Genomic DNA, 23,111 nt, shown 5'->3' on the forward strand with positions numbered 1-23,111 from the left:
TCCCCCCCCCCAACCATCGCTTTGTCAAAACCGTCTCCCACCTCCCATCACCTCTAACCCGTTGACGCCGTTGGGGGCCAAAGGTGACGACAGCCAAGGGGGCGATGTCGCCGGGACACTGACAAGTTCTCTTTTGATGACCTTGCTTCTCGGCTGCTGGCACAACAAATTGTATTGAGGCCTATTTCTTCAGACTATTTCGTTGTTCCCTCCAGCTTTTGGTTTGTTGATGGCCATGGCCTGTCTTCCAGTTTGGAACTGGATACCCAATATTCTAGATGCATTCACCCCCTGACAGGCCCCTGGAGGTGCAGACTTCAGGTCTGTCAAGAGTCGGGTTCCAGGAATCCAGTTACAAGTCTCCTGTATTTGTGGGTAATGGGGAGCACCAGGCCCCGGGGCCGACGGTAGGAGGGGTTTTGCTACCACTGATCAGTGTTAGCTACCTTAAGGGAGGTAGCCTCTCCTCAGCAGAAGACTGCTCCCCACAGGTCGTTTCGCTACATGGCCAGTTCGCTACCTATCATTTCCCTACATTGCTCGGTCGTTTCGCTACATTGATTCGGTCGTTTCGCTACATTTCGCTACACCATTTTTTCGCATTTGAGATACGAATATGATAAAAAATACAATGTTTGTAAGTTTATAAAGTAGCTATAACCCTTTGGGCGTTTCACTACATGGCCAGTTCGCTACCAAACATTTCGCTACATTGTTCGGTCGTTTCACTACATGGCCAGTTCGCTACCAACCATTTCGTTACATTATTCGGTTGTTTCCCTACATTCTTTCGGTCATTTCTCTACATTGTTCGGTCATTTTGCTACATTTGGCTACAGTGTTCGGTCGTTTCGCTACATTGTTTCGGTCATTTCCCTACACTTTTTTTTTATCGCATTTGAGATACGAACGTGATAAGAAATACAATGTGTGAAATTTTATAAAGGAACTTTGTAAGCGACAGAAGTAGAATTTGCTTAATGAGGCGATTTGGCGTTAGATAAAATTGCGTTTATCGGGCCTTGTTTTATGCAATCGTCAGGCAAATTATCCGGCAGATAATTAAAAAAGTGACTTATTATGCACATTACCAGAGCTGGGCGCGTTCCTCGGTTTATTCCGCTTCAGTTTGGCCACGGTTAGAGCTCCCAAACTATTAAAGCTTAAGAGATAGGTTCATACCGAAATAAAAGTCCGGTAGGCCACATACTGTACCAAAGAAAGATTTCGTACGCCACATACTGTACCGGCACCTATATCGCTTAGTTTGGGAGCGCTAACCGCGGCCAAACTAAAGCGGAACAAACCGAGGAACGCGCCCAGCTCTGGTAATGTGCATGATAAGACACTTTTTTTTTTTATAATTATCTGTCGGATAATCTGCCTGACGATTGCATAAAACAAGGCCCAATAAAAACAATTTTATCTGTCGCCAAATCGCCTCATTAGGCGAATTCTACTTCCATAGCCTACAAAGTTACTTTATAAATTTGCACACATCGTATCTTTTTATCATGTTCGTATCTCAAATGCGATAAAAAAAAAAGTGTTGTGAAATGTAGCGAAACGACTGAACAATGTAGCGAAACGACCGAAAGGATGTAGCGAAACGACCGAAACAGTGACTTATTATGAACATTACCAGAGCTGGGCGCGTTCCTCGGTTTGTTCCCTCATTAGTTTGGCCACGGTTAGCACTCCCAAACTATTAAAGCTTAAGAAACCGGTTCATTCCGAAATAAAAGTCCGGTAGGAGACAGAAGAATTTGCATAATCAGGCGATTTGGCGAGAGATAAGATTAACAAATTGACTTAGAAATGAAAATGAATAGTTTACACTTCAAACGGGAATGAAGCACCTTTTATTGCAAAGAAAGAAATTGGTCTGTTGAAAAGAAAAGAAATTGGTTTGTCATCGCACAGAGAAGAAATATGCTTTGGTCTAGACGGACAAGCACCCGTTAAAGTACAATATGCCTGTTTGGACACAACTACAATTTTTTTAGGGCCATCTGGTTAACATTATTTCTGCTATTAATTTCGTATCCCATATTATGGTGATTTATTTTTATCCAGTAAACATTAGACCTTATATTTCTGTTAAGAGTTTTGTGAGGAGCAAGTGGAGTACTGTATTCATTTCATTTAGCATTGCATTGCTGTAGACCCATCCACTTAGGCCTATTAGCTAGTGTAACGATTAGGCTTATTTTGCTATTCGCTGGAAAACTTACTCGGTTTGATTTTTATTCACAAGAATTGCGTGTTCCATATTTTGGTGATTTTTACCTATCTGGTAAACATTATTTCTGTTATTAATTTCGTATCCCAGATTTTTTTCCAGTAAGAATTAGGCCTTATATTTCTGTTATTAATAGTTTTGTGATGAGCAAGTGGAGTCCTAAAGTCATTTAGTTTAGCATTGCAATGTTGTAGGCCCATCCACTTAGGCCCATTAGCTAATGTTACGATTAGGCTTATTTTGTTATTCGTTGGAAAACATCGTCAAACCAAAGAAGATGCCAAGGCGAAAGTCATTCATTGGGCGACTGCAAGCGTCAGTGTCGGTCATTTGTTATCATGTGCAAGGGTTGTAATACATGGTACCACAGGACATGTCAAGAACTTTCGCAAGCCATGTTTGAGGAATTGGGAAAGATGCCTCTCGGATACTGGTGCCAGTAATGCGTCCGACAAACCCATGCACCCGACAACTTTGACTACATGCTATCATGCCAGAGACTACGTGACGTCGCTCATAACATCGAACTCCTGAAGACGCCTCCACAAAGTAGACGAACATGCCGAGGCGATTCTATCGAAGTTCGGAAGAATGAAGGGCAGGAGACCGATTGCTGTTGCTGGTGATGGTGACTGTCTTTTCCATTCTGTGTCTGTTGCTCTTTGTGGTCACACAGGCCTCTCAGCGCAATTAAGAATCAGGACAGCGATAGAAATGATTTGCTACCGAGACTTTTACCAGCAGCAGAATGATGATCCAGAATGGGAAGCGATGACCCCCTTATACGAAGACGCTTGTGCCCATTGCTTCCAAGGAAATTATTTATCGCGATGGACTATTCACGCCCTGTCTACTGTGGTCAAATCAACGATTTTTGCAACGTATCCGCCACTGAATGGTCTTGAGGATCCTTGTGCCAGTCGGCTGAGTACAGCATTTGTACCTCGGGGTTTACGGTAGCGAGGCAGGTCAAATTCCATGAATATCATGTGGACCCTTTTCGGCAGCACCGGAGGCAGTCGAAGATTTTGGACGCCGAATCATTTTGTGCCGTTCCTAGAGGTATCACAGGAACAAAAACGTAGTCCAACAGAAGACCGCACACTGGAATATTCATTGTCAGATGAAGTTTTAGTTGTAGCCGAATGACCATCATCAGATGAGCCCGTAGTTTCAGATGGGATAGGCCTACCAACCCAACAGCCATCATCAGATTAGCCAGTAGTTATAGATGTAGGCCAATGGCCATCACCAGACGCCATGAACGAAATACCCAGCCCGAGGGAATCAACGTGTCGTTTATAGTCCCACTGTCATCCATTGTCATTTCGGCTGCAGAAGAAGACTTCCAGTTAACAGATATACAGATATACAGAGGGCTTCTGGAAGAGGCTAATGTGCCTGTGGCTCCAGCTGGTAATAACTATCCTCTTGTATCATGGTCTAGTGGTCACTGTGGTCGAGGCGGATATTAACAATTAACGATTCAAGATCATATTTCTGCTCCTGGTTCTTCCACACTCGAATCAAGCTTCCTCTCAAAATCCACCATTGACTTAGCATTCACCACACCCTCGGGAAGATGGTACAAAAAGGTCGAAGGAAAAGCTAGTAGACAGTCGCGGTTACATGTACAATGTCCAGAGACGCAAGAAAAATTACACTACGGACTGGAAATGTACAGTGCGACCCAAAGAGAATTCGTGCGGCGCCAGCGTCATTCAGAAGTGGGACCAGTTCATAGTTGGGGGAAAACGATCACAATTACCATGGACAACCCGGAACAGGAATTGTCACAAAAGTCAAGGCGTCAATGAAGGCGAAAGCGAAAGAAATATTTTCAAGACAGCAACGGCAATCGTGACAGAAGTTCTGCTGGAGAATATCGGATAGGCCCCTTGTCCAACACTTCCAAAAACCGATAACCTGACCAGAGGAACGAACCGTTTCCGACAGAAGAACATGACTAAAGATCCAAAAGACCTCCAATTTAAACTGCAGAACGACCATATACCGGTAGAATTTTTAAAGGGAGATGTTAAAGTAAAGGACCGCCGCCATCTGATATTTGCTACGGATGAGCAGCTGAATTTACTGCGTAACGCGAAAACATGGTACGCTGATGGAATGTTCAGATTGTATCGGGACCCGTTCAAGCAGCTGTTCTCCATCAACGCCTTCGTAAAAAGTGGGGAAAACACGAAACAGATACCACTTGCCTTCGCACTGATGTCCGGAAGAAGAAAAAGGATTACAAGGGCGTACTAAAGAAACTTAAGGATATATTAGGTACTGTCCATGTTCGCAATCTTGTGATTGACTTCGAGATTGCAATGTGGACAGCCTTTCCACGAGTTATTTCTTGGGGTCAAGATTACCGGCTGTCTTTTTCACTGGACGCAGTCAGTATGGCGAAAGGCCTAGGAAATCGGCCTGCAACATGCATTCATAAACGACAACGCAGTGCATGGATTCACCAAGAAGCTGATGGCCTTACCGTTCCTACCGTCGGAACACATCCCAAGAATTTTCGAAGATCTCAAGACAAAGGCAAATTCACCTGCACTGGAACGTCTCGTTTGCTACATTGAAGATACCTGGATTGTCAGCAACGATTGGCCCCTGCTGCTTGGAGTATTTTTGTTACCCATAAGAACAAACAAGGATGTCGAGGAGTGGCATCATGCCAATAATCTCTGGTACACTACTAACGTCTACACACGAATTTACTGATTCATCTACGGTCTTCGACGAGTAAAATTCTTGGTTTCCTCTGTTTCATCCATGTTTCTTTCTTTTTTTCTCTAATCTCTGCCTTTTGTTGATAAGCTTGTTTAGTTCTACTCTTTCTATTTCGTCTCTCCTGCTTTTAATCTGCATGGTCCTTCTTTTTTTAATTAGGTCATTTGTAGCTTGGGAGTATTTGTTTTCTTTAATGTTTTTTTGTACTTCCTACTTTCTGTGCAGATTCCCTAATGATATTCACTAAATTCAAATTAATATCTTCCACGGTGTCCTCATTAGTTCCTAGAGCTTCGAATGTATTTTTAATTTTAACTGAAATTTCTTATCCTTAACCTTTGCAAGGTTTATTTTCTTTCTTAGAATTAGCTTATTTCTCCTGGCTCCGAAATCAAATTTAGCTGTGCAACCTACCATTCTATGGTCACTACCTATGTTGACTTTATTTATCACTGTAACATTGTTAACGCTTTTGTTGTCATTTCCTAATATGAAGTCTATTTCGTTCTTTGTTGTTCCATTTGGACTTCTCCACGTCCATTTACGACCTACACGCTTTTGGAAGAAAGTGTTCATTATCCTCATGTTGTAGTTCTCTGCAAAATTGACTAACATCTCGCCTCTGTCATTTCTTTCACCTACTCCAAACTTACCAATGCACGTCTCATCGCCCATCCTCTTCCCCACTTTAGGATTAAAGTCGCCTATTACCAACGTGTACTTACTTTTTTCTTGATCCATTACCTGACATAAATCAACATAGAACGACTCAATTTCATCGTCAGAACTCTGTGAAGTTGGTGCGTAAACCTGAACTATTTTTAGAGTGTACCTTTTACACAGCCTAATCACAATCCAAGGTACCCTGTCTGACAAACTACTGAATTTGACTACGTTACCAGCAACCTCTGGGTTTATCAAGAATCCTACTCCACTAGATCTTTCTTTGTCCTTACCTCTATAGTAGAACAGATGGTGACCATCTTGTAATTGTGTCAGCTTTTCTTCCGCTCTTCGGACTTCGCTCAGTCCTACGATGTCCCAGTTGATGTTTTCTAGTTCTTCCATTAAACTCTCCAGCCTGTGATCTTCTGAGAGACTTCTTACATTGTAAGTATAGATCTTCATTTTCTTCATGCTTAATGTCCAAGACTTGGATCTGCTTGGACAGTGCTTACTCACATTCGGTGGCACACTGCCCTTAAGCACACGAGGCAATGCGGTTGGACCTTTAGGAGACGATGATCGAACAGGAACGCCCGGTTTTGTTTTGGTTGTGGTGTTCATATTGGCTATAAAGGGGGGTTGGCAGTAATCTCACCTCCGTGCCAACTGGTTTCTGGTGAGATATTTCTCAGGTGTCACCTTACTCATTATATTTTGTGAAGCCCTATATCCATAGGGTGCCTAATGGTCCACGCCGTCATTATGACGGTACCCCATATATCTATGAGGAGTTTCCCTGTTGGCCATTTCGGATGGTGAAAGTGACGAAAGATCATGATAATGAAATAAAAAGACGCATTACAATTGGTTGGAAAATGTTTGGTAAGTATGATAAGATCCTGAGAGGCTCTCTACCATTGTGTTTGAAACGTAAAGTTTACAATCAATGGGTTCTACCAGCAATAATGTACGGGTGTGAGACTTGGAAACTAACGAAGGCAATGGAAACAAAACTAAGGACAGCATAGAGGAGAATGGAGAGATCAGTGATGGGAATAACGCTGAGCGACCGAAAGAGAGCAAGTTGGGTGAGAGAGCAGACTAGAGTGAAAGATATTGTGGAAGCAGTAAAAGAGAGGAAGTGCGAACGACTGATGAGCAATGGAGCAAATGTGTTTCTGAGTGGACGCCGCGAGATGGGAAACGTGGAAGAGGGAGACCAGACAGAAGGTGGAGAGACGAGATCGAGAAGTTTGCAGGAGTGACGTGGCAGAGGCTGGCGCGGCCGTGTGAATCATGGAATGCTATGAAGGAAGCCTTTGTTCAGCAGTGGACTCAGGATGGCTGATTTGATTGATTGATTTAAAGGTTGCATGGAATTGGAGCTTTAATATTATTTATAGAGAATTTAAGTATGGAGCAAGAAGTTCCAAAATAGACGTGGAGAGAAATGTATTTTGAAACCTGGATAATCTTTTCAAATGCCAAAAATAGTATGAAAGCTTTCAAAGAGTTTACACCCAGGGAGCGGGGTAGCTTCTCGGGGGAGAGGGGCTCGCGGGGACTCTGCTATCGACCTTGCAATCTGTTCTTCAACTTTGAGGTTAGACTTGCAGTGGTCAGTGACTGAAAATAATCACGGCAGAATACTTCATCTCCATTTTTACCCAAGTGGAAGATTAGGGTCTGTTCTATAGCTCGACTAAAGTTGATTGTAACATCAAACAATTTCAAAGTCCTTTATCAGCATTTAAACATCTTATGAGTATTTTGATATATGGGGCCACGAAGACTATACCTAGAACATTAGGAAATTCTCGTAATCCTACAGTCCCTTGGTGGAACGATTCTCGTGCATTGATCCGGAAAATAACAAGAACTTGTTACGAAAGATATCGTAGATACCCTCGTCTTGTTAATAAAATTACCTATAGAAGAGGTCTTGCAAAACAAGAGAACATTTAAAGAAGCAAGGAGGGAATCCTTTATTAGATATATCAGCGGATTAAATACGATTCTCCCATTTCTCTGGTCTGGAATAGAATGCGAAAATTGCAAGGTAAATTTGTACCATTTACAGTATATTTATACTGAAAGCACAAGGCACACAAATATCTAATACAGGGGAGGTAGCCGAAGCTTTTGGCAAGCACTTTGCAAATATATCAAGCGCCCTTCACTCTCCTTCATTTCAAACCATCAGGAACAATAGCACGTTTGTTCTTCCTACTAGCTCTAACTCGGAGGAATATAATCTTTTATTCACCCTTGACGAATTCGAGCACGCAATATCTTTATCTTTACCAACATCTCCAAATATATTATTGATCCCATGAATTCAAACCTGCCGCCAAATAACAAAAAAAATCCTTTTAGATATTTTGAATATTTTATTTTTGAGCACCGGAATCTAAATCATGGAAAATTTCAATAATTGTCCCCATTTTAAAACCTCTAAAGACTCCAGTCTTCCTCATAATCATAGACCCATAGCTCTCACGAGCTGTATTAGCAAGACCTACGAGAGATTAATAAATACACGGGTAGTATGGTTTAAAAGCCTTTTATCAAATAGGCAGTTCGGTTTTTGAAAAAAAAATCGGAGCACTATTGACCCCTTAACCATTCCCTCTAGGGAGATCCACAATGCTTTTGCAGCACAAAACCAGACTCTATCTGTATTTTTCGATTTAGAGAAGGCCTACGATACTACCTGGCGAACTGACAATTTGTTGCAACTTACTGAATGGAGTATTGTTGGTAATATGTTCTATACCTTGAAATATTTTCTTTCAGAACGCTACTTAAAAGTGAGAATAGGCTCTGCTACAGCTGCCTACCTTCAGGAAGAAGGGATCCTAAGGGAAGCATTCTTAGCCCAACACTATTTAATATAGCCATAAGTAGCCCACTCGAGAGTCACTGTTGGAGTACAAGGACAGTTATTTGCAGATTACTATGCAGTATTTGGTATTGCATCTACAGCTACTGAAATTTCCCACAAGATTCAGGCGACTATTAATGGTGCAAATACTTGCCAAGTACTAGATTTAAAATTCTCCTCCGAGAAAACCAAAGACATTATTTTTTGTCGATTAAGACGCAGATTCCTATATTATTTTTAAATCATTCTATCTTTCCATATGAAGATCGTGTAAATTATCTTGGTGTTGTTTTTGACAAGAAATGAACTTTTACTCAATACATCAATGAAACTGTAAGTAATGTAAAGCTTCGACTAAATAGCCTAAAGGAAATTTCTGGTTTTAATTGGAGAGCCTATAGAAGTTCAATTTTAAGAATTTACCAGGCCTTGTGTCTTAGTAAAATAGATTACGGATGCCAGATTTATGAATCAGCAAGTAAGACAACATTAGCTAAGCTGGATAAGGTTCATGATATGTCACTGCGTATATACAGAGAAGCTTTCCACACTTCTGTGGAGAGCTTGGATGTAGATGCTGGATTTCCTCCACTATTTATTATCGGGAAAGAGGTTTGTGATACCTATCAAGAGTACTTTCTAATAAGTTCAATCCAAAGTACAAATATGTAAAACGACCAATTGATAGGACACCACAAACCAAAACTGCCAAAGCCAATTGAAGTTCGTCTAGCATACTCTGCAGATGGCAGATTTTGACATCCCTAAATATTCCCCTTGGAAAATAAAAACGTTAATATGCACAGCACGATATGAGAAGAAAAGATATTTGGATGCTCAGCTCGAGGCAAATTTTGTTGAACATGCATCTGAACACTCGAACGCCATCGGCATATATACAGACGGATAAAAAAAAAAAAAAAAAAACTGATGGAGTAGGCTGTTCTGGTGATGCCGGACATCGTAAGTAAAAATAAATTACCTGCATTTTCCTCCGTTTTTACAACAGAACTTCTGGCAGTTCTAAATGCCTTAGAATATATATTTTCTAGGTGCTGCCATGGTACGAGTTTTGTTGTATACAGACTCGATGAGTCTCTTATCTTTAGGGAAGTCGTTTCCATCTTGTTATGTGGTCCAAGAAATTAAAGATTGGATTTTCCTGTTAATCGGTAGAAGAAGAGTAAATGTAAATTTTTGTTGGTTCCGTCCCACGTTGGAATCGCCGGTAATGAAGGGGCTGATGTAACAGTCAAGGCAGCAACTAGACTTGACCATTGTTCCAGCAATCCCCATTCCAGATTTTAAAATGATTATATCTTGTTGGAGAGACCAGTGGCAAGACCACTGATCTAGTTTGACAAGTAATCTTTCACTAAAGAGTATTAGACCTGTTCAGTCATGGCTCCACTGCCCAACGAACAGAAGGTCTAGCATTATTTTCACTAAGTTGCGGATCGGTCATACTTATGCAACCCATAAGTATCTGATGACAAGTGGGGCACAGAGGCAGTTTCCTCAGTGCATTGCCTGTCATGTTGACCTATCAGTTAAACATATCTTAGTAGAATGTCCCTTTTATGGAAACCAATATAGGACTACACTATCGGATAAGTCCTTGGTAGAAATTTTAAACGAACATATTGCAGTGGAACAGATTAAATTTTTAAAAGAAATAAATCTGTTCTATAGTATTTAATTTTAGCTGGACTAATTTTAATCGTTATTCATAATCTTGCATTATTTATAAAGTGAGAGTACAGTTAGGGTTAAATGTATTCTACATACCAATATGTACAAGTATTTGCGCATGGGAACGTGTATACAGTATATATACATATATAGGTATATACGTGTGTGTGTATGCGTATGTATATGTTAATACAGTAGTAGTCGATAAGAAGACTAAACTGATAAATATGCGCTGAATGGTTTTATGGCTTCGGCGCTTGGCTAAAGGCCATAAATCTTGTAAATCTAATCTAATCCCCACCTCCCTTCGTCTCGTGTCCTACCGTCCCCCATCGCCCTGTTCCTCCACCGTCCCCTTCGTCTCATCACCTCGTGCTTCCATGTATAAATCATCGCTCAGTTCACCTCACCCACTTCCGTTCACAACCAAACGAGTACTCTTCGTACTCTCAATATGTCCTCTCCATACCGACAGGAACTCCATCTGGTGCGTGCCCCACCTCCTGTCTTTTGCTGGGTGCCATCCCATGTTGGCTTTCCAGGCAATGAATGAGCAGACAAGCAGTTCTGCTACTTTCCCGTAGCTGGTACTGACGTAATATTTCCGCAGTTTTCTTTGATTTACAATGACGCTTGAGGCAACTAATTTTTGTTGTCAAATATTTGTGACACACTAGACACAAGACTTTCTGTTGTCTCCAACTCTAGCCACCCATGTTTTAAAGAAGTCGTTTGACAGCCATATTTCTTGAACTATGACGTGTAGACATGATAACTGTGGAGATAAATACTTAAGGTTAGTTCCACTATGTACGATTACTGGATGGCATAGATGAAAAATGTGTACGTGTTCTCACTTCGTTTTCTGTCTTCAAAGAACCTGAAGTGGTGAGTTAACCATACCTCTTTAGCCATATTTGAAAGGGAAAATCTTGCTTTAATAATACAGGATAACGCTCACCTAAGATGCAATACCCGTTGGTAATAATATGACTCGTCAAAATGTTCACACTGCAGGAACCCGGTGAAATTGCGTAGAAATCGATCTATTCAGACGGTTTTAGCAGGGAATTTCAGACATAGGCTGTGCTGTCTGACACTAGCAACTAATGTTACATCTGTAAGTAAAACACGGTTGCGGTTTAAATTGACAATTTGTCTTCATTTATTGTTCGTTTCGTTCATAGAATAGGCAGAAAGCGCATTAAGGAAATGTTCCCGCTTGTCACGTGATTTGTGACGTGTCTATACTGTTGTTGAGCAGCCTACCTAACCTTGCTGCTCCGGCCGCATTGAAGTGGAGACATTTTTAACAAAGTAGAGGTTGTCCCACAGATTGACGAAGTGCACTTTTTCCTCTTCACAGAGGGATTTTACTCTGTTGTTCGCTCTGAATGCGATGTTGTAGAATCTGTCGATGTTGAAAAATTGGTCCCTTCTCTTGAATCTGGGAATGATCCCTGAAATTACAATGTTTTTCCCAGGAACCTATTCTTTATATTTCTAATTGTTCACCGGTACTTTTCAATGAATTCTCAGAGCCCCCTTGTGCGGGGGCCCTTCCCAGAGCCCCCTCGTGCGGGGGCTCCCTCCCGAGCCCCCTCTTGCGGGGGCTCCCTCCCGAGCCCCCTCTTGCGGAGGCTCCCTCCCGGGCCCCCTCTTGCGGGGGCTCCCTCTCGAGCCCCGTCTAGCGGGGGCTCCCTCCCGAGCCCCCTCGTGCGGGTGCTCCCTCCCGAGCCCCCTCGTGCGGGGGCTCCCTCCCGAGCCCCCTCGTGCGGGTGCTCTCTCCCGAGCCCCCTCGTGCGGGGGCTCCCTCCCGAGCCCCCTCGTGCGGGGGCTCCCTCCCGAGCCCCCTCGTGCGGGGGCTCCCTCCCGAGCCCCCTCGTGCGGGGGCTCCCTCCCGAGCCCCCTCGTGCGGGGGCTCCCTCCCGAGCCCCCTCGTGCGGGGGCTCCCTCCCGAGCCCCCTCGTGCGGGGGCTCCCTCCCGAGCCCCCTCGTGCGGGGGCTCCCTCCCGAGCCCCCTCGTGCGGGGGCTCCCTCCCGAGCCCCCTCGTGCGGGGGCTCCCTCCCGAGCCCCCTCGTGCGGGGGCTCCCTCCCGAGCCCCCTCGTGCGGGGGCTCCCTCCCGAGCCCCCTCGTGCGGGGGCTCCCTCCCCGAGCCCCCTCGTGCGGGGGCTCCCTCCCAAGCCCCCTCTGGCGGGGGGCTCCCTCCCCGAGCCCCCTCGTGCTGGGGGCTCCCTCCCAAGCCCCCTCTGGCGGGGGGCTCCCTCCCAAGCCCCCTCTGGCGGGGGGCTCCCTCCCAAGCCCCCTCTGGCGGGGGGCTCCCTCCCAAGCCCCCTCTGGCTGGGGCTCCCTCCCGAGCCCCCTCTGGCTGGGGCTCCCTCCCGAGCCCCCTTTGGCTGGGGCTCTCTCCCGAGCCCCCTCTGGCGGGGGCTCCTTCCCGAGGCCTCCGAGCCCCTACTGGCGGGGGCTCCTCCCCGAGTCTCCTCGGGCGGTGCCCTCCTCCGTGTTTACCTAAGTGGAAGACAGGCAAAGCAGATTGGGGCCTGCTCCATAGCTCGACTAAAGTTGTTTGTAAAGTCAAACAATTTCAAAGTCCTTTATCAGCATTCAAACATCTTATGAATGTTTTGATGTATGGAGCCACGATGTCTATACCTAGAACATCAGGCAGTCCTCGTAATCCTATAGATTCTTGGAGGAACAATTCTTTGGCATTGATCCGGAAAATAACGAACTTGTTACAAAAGATATCGTAGATACCCTTGTCTTGTTAATAAAATTACCTATAGAAGAGGTCTTGCAAAAGAGAACATTTAAAGAAGCAAGAAGGGAATCCTTTATTAGATATATCAGCGATTTAAAATACGATTCTATCTCTGGTCTGGAATAGAATAGAAAATTGCAAAATAAATTTGTATCATCTACAGTTTACTTATACTGACAGCACAAGGCACAAATATCTGATACAGGGGAGGTAGCTGAATATTTTGGTAATTACTTTGCAAATATATCAAGCTTCCTTCACTACTCTCCTTCATTGCAAACCATCAGGAACAATAACACGATTGTTCTTCCTACTAGCTCTAACTCGGAGGAATATAATCTTCTATTCACCCTTGTTCTATACCTTGAAAGATGTTCTTTTAGAACGCTATCCAAAACCGGGTCCACATTTGTTGCATTTCCACGTATCGTATCATCTTTGCGTACCACCTAGTGATACGATACGGTGCAACAGGGTATTGTACCCACTTGTTGCGTATCCGCCTGCTGTATACGGATATGTAAGAAGTGGGTACAATTGTGGCTAAGATTGTTCGCAGATAACATTTGAAAGTTCAAATAAATTTCCTCATTACTGCTGATATTACAACTCGGAGTGTGGATCAGCACGTAAACAAGGATGTACTCTTGTTCATTTGTTCGCTTCAGTGGGCATAAAAGCCTGTACGCATGATTGATCATTGTCCGTCTACCTGGCAAAGTCCGTGATTAGCAAGTAGTGATTAGCAAGAATCACGTACGGGGAGTCGTCAATTAGCGGTGGTCGACAGAACTAAGTTAAAACGAATACTACAAGGTACGTTAGCGGGGGGGTGGGGTGAGGGAGAGCCAGAAAACCTCTCCACTGCGCAGGTAGATGATGACGTCAACGTAAATATCGAGACTAGGGTTCCGAGGGTCGAGAGCTCAGTCACTCGCACACCAGTGTGTGGAGCGAAGCTCCATCTTCTGATTAAAGGGGTAGCTAAGGCAGACAAATAACATATAAAAATGCCAACAGTTTGTATAGTGCAGAAGTGCAATGCCGTTAGACTGAAAGGTGATAAAATATACATTTCTTTTCACTACCCAAATATAAAGAACTTAGAAAGAAATGGATTGAATTATGTGGCACACACAATACTCGGTCATCTGGATATGTATACAGTCATCATTTTGAAAGTAACTATTTATTAGCAACATTTCCTGACATTTTGATTCAATTGCAAATAAACAGACTAAAGAATTCGGTTAAAACATAACTGAGCTTGGTGGAGATTAAAGGTCTACATATAAAATCCACGCAAATACAAAATGTAATATAATAAAAACCATATGATGCTTTTATGTGTCATTACTACTGGGTTTATATTCAGCTAGTTGGTGTGTATCAACAGTATAACATCTTCTTCATCTAGGCTACCTGAACAACATATAAATTGACATGTCATCCCATCTAATAACTCGTCATATTAATATAATCCACCTAATGTGAAAGCATGGAAAACATTTTTATAACTTTTCTGGCGGTCATATCTCGGATACTGATAATTTGAAGGTAAGTGATACTGAGTAATTTCACTATTATGTGAACATCATAGTATAATTTTAAAGATTACCATACATGCAGATGGTTTTCCTCAAAGTTTTCTTTCACCTCTCACTCTGTCCCCCTCTGAATCTCCTATGACGTCACGGTGGAGGTGCGCGGAGGCGGGTGCTCAACGTACCATATAGTATTCGTTTTACCTTGGACAGCACAACCCCAGGCGACAGGCATTGTCTGATGTGGTTGAAGTACGGACACGAGCAATCCAATCATTTGCCCTCGGGCAACGCGAGATCGTCTATTCGAGCCTTTAAGGAAATACGTTAAAGAAATTTCCTCGTTAACGTGGCTGCCATGAAGATTAATGTTTGTGCAAAAGAGTTCAAATTGAACAATAGCCTTACACCAGTGTAACCATTGTGACAATACTCTCTAAAAGACTCCCACCCCCTTTCTCAACACTGAACGAGAATTAATCTAATTTTCAACATAACTTGCTCTTTTTTTTGGGGGGGTGGGAGGGGCATCCCCACATTTTGTACTATTTTGCAATTTATTAACGCCCATAACCTAAAGATTCTAACCCCCACCCCACCCCACCCGTGTTCCTGACCCGGAAATTAAGTGGCTTGCTTCCCAAGTTTGGTCTCTTCCCATCCCCCCCAACTTCGTCTAGTTTCCGTCACCCTGTGTCCTCACACCCGGTAACTTCCCCCCCCCCTTCCTTGGTTAATCTATCCTTCACCATTGCTTCAATCTCCCCCACCCACCAAAGTTTCGTGACCCCACTGTCCTCCGTCGCCTCGTGCTCTACCGCCTTTCCCCTCTATCGCTCCGACCAGTAGCAGTATCAACTCCTACCTTGAACGTATAAACGCATTTGCAGTTGTTGCCCATGTTCGAGATGAAGTTGAATAAATCGCAGGTAACATTTGTAAGTTCAAACGCATTGCCTTGTAATTCCTTGTAGTATTACAACTTTGCGTGAGCATCGGCACATAGGTAAGGGTGTATTCTTAAGTTATATGGTTCAGTTCAATGCGTTCAAGAAATTTCTACGTTGGTGTGAGGCTGTCAAGGAAAAAAAAAGTGCAAATTGAACATTACCCTTTCACAAGTGTGTAACTATCAGGACACTACACGAGCTCTAACCCCCCCCCCCTAACACTTCTTAACTAGAATTTAACTCTTGATTTTCGACACTAATTGCCATATCCCTCATCCTTTTTACTATCTCCATATTCATTCATGTTTTGCAATTTATTCTTATCCATAACCTAAGGATTGTGCCCCCTGCTCCTGACCCAGGATTTTGCACTGGCTTCTTCCCCTAGTCTAGTATCGCCCATCCCCCCTCACCCCATCTAGTTTGACACCCGTCTAATTTCCCTTTGCCCCCCCCCATATTCCTACAATGTCCCCCGCCCCCGATTGCTTTGCCTTCCTCCTCGGTTAATTCACCCCCCCCCACCACCATCGCTTTGTCAATACCGTCCCCCACCTCCCAGACTCTGACCCGTTGACGCCTTTGGGGGTCATAGGTGACAACAGCTAAAGGGGCGATGTCGTCGGAACACTGACAAGTTCTCTGTTTTGTTGACCTCGCTTCTCGGCTGCTGGCACAACAAATTGTTGTCGGGCCTATTTCTTTAGACTATTTCGTTCTTCCCTCCATCACATTTTGGTTTGTTGATGGCCTTGGCTTGTCTTCCAGTTTGGAACTGGATACCCAATATTCTGAATGCATTCACCCCCTGGCAAGCCCCTCGGGGGAGAGGGGCTCGCGGGGGAGCCCCTCGGGGGAGATGGGCTCGCGGGGGAGCCCCTGGGGGAGATGGGCTCGCGGGGGAGCCCCTAGGGGAGAGGGGCTCGCAGGGGAGCCCCTCGGTGGAGAGGGGCTCGCGGGGGAGCCCTTCGGCAGAGAGGGGCTCGCGGGGACTTTGCTATCAATCTTGCAATCTGTTCTTCAACCTTGAGGTTAGACTTGCAGTGGTCAGTGACTGAAAATAATCACGGCAGAATACTTCATCTCCATTTTTACCCAAGTGGAAGATGAGGGTCTGTTCTATAGTTCGACTAAAGTTGATTGTAACATCAAACAATTTCAAAGTCCTTTATCAGCATTTAAACATCTTATGAGTATTTTGATATATGGGGCCACGAAGACTATACCTAGAACTTTAGGAAATCCTCGTAATCCTACAGTCCCTTGGTGGAACGATTCTCGTGCATTGAGCCGGAAAATAACAAGAACTTGTTACGAAAGATATCGTAGATACCCTCGTCTTGTTAATAAAAGTACCTACAGAAGAGGTCTTGCAAAAAAAGAGAACATTTAGAGAAGCAAGGAGGGAATCCTTTATTAGATATATCAGGGGATTAAAATAAGATTCTTCCATCTCTGGTCTGGAATAGAACACGAAAATTGTAAGGTAAAATTGTACCATCTACAGTATACTTATACTGAAAGCACAAGACACACAAATATCTAATACAGGGGAGGTAGCCGAAGGTTTTGGCAAGCACTTTGCAAATATATCAAGCTCCCTTCACTTTCCTTCATTTCAAACCATCAGGAACAATAGCACGGTTGTTCTTTCTGCTAGCTGAAACTCGGAGGAATATCTTCTATTCACCCTTGACGAACTCGAACATGCAATGTCTTTATCTTTACCAACATCTCCAAAAGATATTATTGATCCCATGAATTCGTACCTACCGCCAAATAACAAAATATTCCTCTTAGATATTTTGAATATTTTTTGAGTACCGGAACCCAAATCATAGAAAATTTCAATTGTCCTATCTTAGAACCTCTAAAAGACTCCAGTCTTCCTCATAATTACAGACCCATAGCTCTCACGAGCTGTATTAGCAAGACATACGAGAGATTAATAAATAAACGGCTAGTATGGTACTTGGAGTCTAAAAGTCTTTTATCAAATAGGTAGTTCGGTTTTCGAAAAAAATCGAAGCACCATTGACCCCTTAACCATTCCCTCTAGGGAGATCCACAATGCTTTTGCAGCACAAAACCAGACTCTAGCTGTATTTTTCGATTTAGAGAAAGCCTACGACACTACCTGGCGAACTGGCATTTTGTTGCAACTTACTGAATGGAGTATTGTTGTTAATGTAATCTATACCTTGAAATATTTTCTTTCAAAACGCTACTTAAAAGTGAGAATAGGCTCTGCTACAGCTGCCTACCTTCAGGAAGAAGGGATCCTAAGGGAAGCATTCTTAGCCCAACACTATTTAATATAACCATAAGTAGCCCACTCGAGAGTCCCTGTTGGAGTACAAGGATAGATATTTGCAGATGACTATGCAGTATTTTGTACTGCAACTACAGCTATTGAAATTTCCCACAAGATTCAGGCGACTATTAATACTGCAAATACTTGGCAAGTAGGCTTACTAAAGACTTCAAAATCTCCTCTGAGAAAACCAAAGACATTAGTTTTTATCGATTAAGACGTAGATTCCTATATTTTAAATCGTTCTATCTTTACATATGAAGATCGTGTAAATTATAATGTTGTTTTTGACAAGAAATGATCTTTTACTCAATACATCAATGAAACTGTAAGTAATGTAAAGCTTCGACTAAACATCCTGAAGGCAATTTCTGGCTTTAATTAGAGAGCCGATAGAAGTTCACTTTTTAGAATTTACCAGGCCTTTTGTCTTAGTAGAATAGATTATGGATGCCAGATTCATGGGTCAGCAAGTAAGACAACATTAGCTAAGCTGGACAAGGTTCACAATATGTCACTGCGTATATGCACAGAACCTTTCCAGACTTCTGTGGAGAACTTGTATGTAGATGGTGAATTTCCTCCACTAGTACAAATGCGTAAAACGACCAATTGATAAGACACCGCAGACCAAAACTGCCAAAGCCAATTGAAGTTCGTTTGGCAGACTCTGCCAGTCAGATAGGACTTCTTCCTCCGGCAGTGGCAGATTTAACGTCCCTAAATATCCCTCTTGGATAAGGAAAAATTTAATATGCCCTGCACGATATGAGAAGAAAATATATTTGGATGCTCAGCTCAAGGCTAATTTTCTTGAACACGCATCTGTGCACTCGAACGCCATCGGCATATGTATAGATGGATCAAAAACCCCTGGAGTAGGCTGCTCTGTGGTGATGCCGGACATCGTAATTAAAAATAGATTATTTGTATTTTCCTCCGTTTTTACAGCAGAACTGCTGGCAGTTCTAAATGCCTTAAAATGTATATATTTTCTAGCTGCTGCCATAGTACGAGTTTTGTTTTATACAAACTCGATGAGTCTCTTATGTTTAGGGAAGTTGTTTCCATCATGTTATCTGGTCCAAGAAACTACATCTGACTATAGCCCCAATACGATCTTAAACATTGGCGTAATGTAGTCCTCACAGTGAGAAAAATTTGTGGCTTACTTGCGACGGAATGACAGTTCATTTAGAGACGATTTATTACGATGTTTCGATCAAGTCCCGTTGTGGTTGTCAGAAATGATACGAGTGACGTATATAGACTCGTTTTGCAAGATTGCTCAAACAAAAGGAAACTGTATAAACACGTAGTCTAGGAATTGCTCTGAGCAAATTGTATTGCACACTCTAATGCGCATAAAGGAAACTTGTTCAACAAAGCTCGATAAGATGTGTTGCAGCCACGGAGATTGTTTCTTGTGGAAATTGTTCAAACACTAATGTGTAACTATCATGACACTGCAGTACCTAAACTCCTGCCCCCACCCTTCCCCGCCAACATTAGAAAATTGAACTAATTTCCAACACTACTTGCCTTGTTACTCTTCTCTTTTAGCAATATCCATACTTGTTCATATTTTGCAGTTTATAAGTAGCCATAACCTAAAGATTGTGAATCCTCTGTCCCTACTCCTGACCCGGTAATACTACACTGGCTTACTCCCCTAGTCTCGCTCACTCGGTACCCCCTTCTAGTTAGTGCTTGACCCCTCCCCACTTCCTCTAGTTTCTCTCTGCTCCCCCCACAGTTTCCCCCCCACACAGTGACCTCTGTTAATTCGTCCCCACCCAGCAACGCCTCGTGACCCCATCGCCATGTGCTGTAGTGCCCCCCCACCCCCCACCCTCAACCCAGCGCCTTGACCGGTGTAGTATCCACCCCTATTTCGAACGTATAAACTTGGCATTTATTGCCCTTATCAGATGTTTAAGTTGTGTAATCGTGGCAAAGTTTGTTCGCAGGTAACATTTAAGTTCAAACAAGTTTCCTCATTACTGCTGATATTATAACTTGACGAGTGGATCAGCACGTAGGCAAGGATGTACTCTTGTTCATTTGCTCCCTTCAATGGCCATAAAAACTTGTTAGTCTAGTCTCGCCCATCCCCCCTCTCCCCATCTATTTTGACACCCGTCTAATTTTCCTCCCCCCCCCCATATCCCAACTGTGTCCCCCGCACCCGATAGCCTTGTCTTCCTCCTAGGGTAATTCGACCCCCCCCCCACCATCGCTTTGTCAATACCGTCCCCCACCTCCCATCACCCCTGACCTGTTGCTGACGCCTTTAGGGTGCATAGGTGACGACAGCCAAGGGGGCGATGTCGTCGGGACAGAAATAAGTTCCCTCAGTATCGTTGACCTTCCTTCTCGGCTGCTGGCACAAACAAATTGTAGTCAGGCCTATTTCTTCTGACTACTTCGTTCTTCCTTCCATCATATTTTGGTTTGTTGATGGCCTTGGCTTGTCTTCCAGTTTGGAACTGGAAACCCAATATCCTAGATGCATTCACACCCTGGCAAGCCCCTCGAGGTGCAGACTTCGGTCTGGCAAGAGTCGGGTCCTGGGAATCCAGTTATAAGTCTCCTGTATTCGTGGGTAACGGAGGGCGCCAGGCCTCGGGGCTGACGGTAGGAGGAGTTTTGTCACCACTGATCAGGGTTTGCCCACCTTAAGGGAGGTAGCCCCTCCTTAGCAGAAGACTGCTCCCCACACTGCTCCTGTTTCGAGTCTCGCAGGATAGGGCGACTGCAATCCTCAAAGGAATACACTATTTTAGACTTGCTGCCACGACAACTTCTCTTGATGGAGCAGGGACGCCTAAAATCCTGTCTCTTGTTAATAAACTTGGAAAGGAATATGACTTAGGAAATATCTCAGAATCGGTAATAACTCTGAAACCATACACAATTGATATTAACAAATTCTAAATTGTTGTTGGTAAAGAAGATTCCATGGAATAGGAACTTTAATATTTATAAAAAAAAATTAAGTATGGGGCATGAAGTTCCAAAATAGACCTGGAAAGAAATGTATTTTGAAACCTGGGTAATATCTTCAAAATTGGTATGAAAGCTTTCAAATAGTTTACACCCAGATATATGGAAATGCCGTGTTCCCTATGTATCTAGAAATATATATATTTCCTGACAAGAAAAAAAAAAGTTCTACCAAGATCCACCTAGGTGGCAAATGATAACTCAGTGATGGTGGAAATTTCTTCAAAATGAAGACTTTGACGAGGCATTAATAAACTTAGATGAGCATATCACCGTGGACGATGCCAAGAAGCTTGTCCACGGGGGGCTCCCCCGCGAGCCCCTCCCCCCCCCATCCCCCCCAACTCCGTCTAGTTTCGCGGGGGAGCCCTTCGGCAGAGAGAGGCTCGCGGGGACTCTGCTATCGACCTTGCAATCTGTTGATCAATCTTGAGGTTTGACTTGCAGTGGTCAGTGACTGAAAATAATCACGGCAGAATACTTCATCTCCATTTTTACCCAAGTGGAAGATTAGGGTCTGTTCTATAGTTCGACTAAAATTGATTGTAACATCAAACAATTTCAAAGTCCTTTATCAGCATTTAAACATCTTATGAGTATTTTGATATATGGGGCCACGAAGACTATATCTAGAACATTAGGAAATTCTCGTAATCCTACAGTCCCTTGGTGGAACGATTCTCGTGCATTGATCCGGAAAATAACAAGAACTTGTTACGAAAGATATCGTAGATACCCTCGTCTTGTTAATGAAATTACCTATAGAAGAGGTCTTGCAAAACAAGAGAACATTTAAAGAAGCAAGGAGGGAATCCTTTATTAGATATATCAGCGGATTAAATACGATTCTCCCATTTCTCTGGTCTGGAATAGAATGCGAAAATTGCAAGGTAAATTTGTACCATTTACAGTATATTTATACTGAAAGCACAAGGCACACAAATATCTAATACAGGGGAGGTAGCCGAAGCTTTTGCCAAGCACTTTCGTATATCAAGCGCCCTTCACTCTCCTTCAATTCAAACCATCAGGAACAATAGATCGATTGTTCTTCCTACTAGCTATAACTCGGAGGAATATAATCTTCTATTCACCTTTGACGAACTCGAAGACGTAATATCTTTATTTTTACCAACATCTCCAAAATATATTATTGATCCCACTCGAAAGTCCCTGTTGGAGTACAAGGACAGTTATTTGCAGATGACTATGCAGTATTTTGTACTGCATCTACAGCTATTGAAATTTCCCACAAGATTCAGGCGACTATTAATGCTGCAAATTCTTGGGCAAGTACTAGACTTCAAAATCTCCTCTGAGAAAACTAAAGACATTAGTTTTTGTCGATTAAGACGTAGATTCCTATATTATATTTAAATCATTCTATCTTTGCATATGAATATCGTGTAAAGTATATTGTTGTTTTTGACAAGAAATGAACATTTACTCAATACATCAATGAAACTGTAAGTAATGTAAAGCTTCGACTAAATATCATAAAGGTAATTTCTGGCTTTAATTGGAGAGCCGATAGAAGTTCACTTTTAAGAATTTACCAGGCCTCGTGTCTTGGTAGAATAGATTACGGATGCCAAATTTATGGGTCAGCAAGTAAGACAACATTAGCTAAGCTGGACAAGGTTCATGATATCTCACTGCGTATATGCAGAGGAGCTTTCCACACTTCTGAGGAGAGCTTGAATGTAAATGCTGGATTTCCTCCACTATTTATTCTCGGGAAAGAGGTTTGTGATACCTATCAAGAGTACTTTCTAATAAGTTCAATCCAAAGTACAAATATGTAAAACGACCAATTGATAGAACTCCGCAGACCAAAACTGCCAAAGCCAATTGAAGTTCGTCTGGCAGACTTTGCCAATAAGATAGGACTTCAGCTGTGGCAGATTTTGACATCCCTAAATATTCCCCTTGGAAAATAAAAACTTTAATATGCACAGCACGATATGAGAAGAAAAGATATTTGGATGCTCAGCTCGAGGCAAGTTTTCTTGAACATGCATCTGAACACTCGAACGCTATCGGCATATATACAGATGGATAAATAAAAACCCTGGAGTAGGGGGCTCTGGTGATGCCGGACATCGTAATTGAAAATAAATTACCTGTATTTTCCTCCGTTTTTACAGCAGAACTGCTGGAAGTTATAAATGCTTTAAAATGTATATTTTCTAGCTGCTGCCATGGTACGAGTTTTGTTGTATACACAGACTCGATGAGTCTCTTATCTTTAGGGAAGTTGTTTCCATCTTGTTACTTGGTCCAAGAAATTAAAGATTGGGTTTTT

This window comes from Oratosquilla oratoria, chromosome 1, assembly GCF_046742065.1.
Source record: "Oratosquilla oratoria isolate Oo_2021 chromosome 1, ASM4674206v1, whole genome shotgun sequence".
In the NCBI taxonomy this organism is placed as follows: domain Eukaryota; kingdom Metazoa; phylum Arthropoda; class Malacostraca; order Stomatopoda; family Squillidae; genus Oratosquilla; species Oratosquilla oratoria.